This window comes from Zingiber officinale, chromosome 7A, assembly GCF_018446385.1.
Source record: "Zingiber officinale cultivar Zhangliang chromosome 7A, Zo_v1.1, whole genome shotgun sequence".
Classification (NCBI taxonomy): Eukaryota; Viridiplantae; Streptophyta; class Magnoliopsida; order Zingiberales; family Zingiberaceae; genus Zingiber; species Zingiber officinale.
In genome coordinates, this window is record NC_055998.1 from 105,379,341 (window position 1) to 105,381,276 (window position 1,936).

Consider the following 1,936-nt stretch of genomic DNA (forward strand, 5'->3'; position numbering starts at 1 on the left):
ACAGTGAGCTGCTGGATCAAAAGAAATCCACAGCACATAAAATTCCAAATCCACAAGACATGATACCTGTACCTCATGGCCGTGTTTGTTGCTCCACAGCCCTCAACTAGTTGCTCTTCCTCTCCACTGGTCGGAGGTGATAAGAATCCGACGACCGCGCTAGGGCACAGGAAATTCAGCACAATTTCCTCTCCAGGTAAGGGAACCGGAGGTGGGCGACGCCGGTAAGCTTGACCTCGTCTCGTTGCCGCGATCTCGACTTAAGCAGGGAGAGGGAGAGAAGACCTTGATCTCTGAAAAATTCTCAAAAAATTTCCAAAAATTTCGAAAAAATCCCTTATCATTATTCGCTAATTTTCGATATTTTACAGTTGAACTTAGATCCGGTAGAAGTATACCAGAGCTCGAGGATGGGCGTAGGGGGTTGTGAAGAGTCGACCATTGGAAACCAAGAAGACATAAATCACAGACTCAACGGAAGAAGGAAGGGAAGGCTTACTGAGAAAGGTCATCGGCGAAGATGAAGACATAACGTCAAGGAACATGTGCAAAGAAGAAAACTCAAGGAGGTGTGAAGGGGACGACGAGCAAATGAGGGTTTATAAGCCTCGCGGGTGATCGCTCTGAGTCGTTCGATCAAGGGTTGCACAAAACCAGGATAAGATTTGACCGTGGAATTTGAAAAGATGACTGTCACATCATCAGCGGATATCCACTTGTCACGTCGAGCGTGCGACTGCAGAAAGTGGGACACATGGCAGCCGGTTACAGCGAAGCATTAATGAAGCTTAATTAAAAGGTATGGGTGGTGTGCTCGGCTATAATGATCAAAGATTTGCATAGTCTTCCATAAATTTAGATGACGTCAGCCATTATCAAGGCACGCTCATCCGAGAAAGCGCAGAGAAATGGAAAAATTCGCTAAGTGTGGTCGTCAACCATCTCGATCGGCACAAAACTCAGACTAAGGAATGGCCGAGCAAGCGAATCCAAACACAAGTTAGCAAGAAAGCTTCGATGCTCATTGCAACCAAACAGCTCGTCAAGCTCAAGTTAATAAGAAGAGGCAGAGCGGCAATTTTGAAGCTATGAGTCAATTGGTGGCCCGAGCACAGAGAATGTCCGATCGGCAGAAGGTCACCTGAGACACTGCTCATACAGTCAGTCGAGCTTACAGTCTCCTTCGATTAGATTTGAGGGGAAGACTTGTGATGCGGTGGTAAAGGAAGGCCCGTCCAATTCGGGTCAGAAGATGAGTTAGTTGCCAACATGGAGGCAAAAATCAAGGTGGTCAACGCCAGGGAGTCAACGGGCTCACTCATAGTGCTCGAGCAGAGGTCGACTACAATTGTCAATCGAGGCAAGCAATGTCCGATCAGCAGATGCTTTGTCCGAGCAGAACGCTATGGCCAGATCGTCAAGCGCTCAGTACGGATCGAAGAACGAGATCGGAGCGCTTGTTCGATTGGGCGGAGACAATCTACTGAACCTAGTTACTGTAGGGAAGAGCAGCCGAGACCAACTGAGTGGAGGGGGTGGGGAGGTCCCAGCCGAGCGGCTACCCCGCTCGGTCGAGCAGATGGATCGTTGACGTATCTCTTAATATCTTTCTATGAGATAATGTCGCTGACACAAGGTATGGTCATCAGGGATTTGCATGCCTTGTTAAGATATGATATCAAAGATACTTTCTGACATGTCCTTTCATGGAATGATTGGGAAAGTGTATTCACACCTTGGGGAGCATGTGCGTTGCCCACCAGAGCACTATATAGAGGGGGGGGGGGGTCATGCATCGGCGAAGGTATGCGTTATTCGCTATTCATGTCTGTGCTTACTGTTGCTCCATTTCCTTTCATCTTTTTTGTGACTGACTTGAGCATCGGAGGGCCAAAGTCGAGGACCCCTTCCTTGGTTCAGCACTGACATTTCTTAT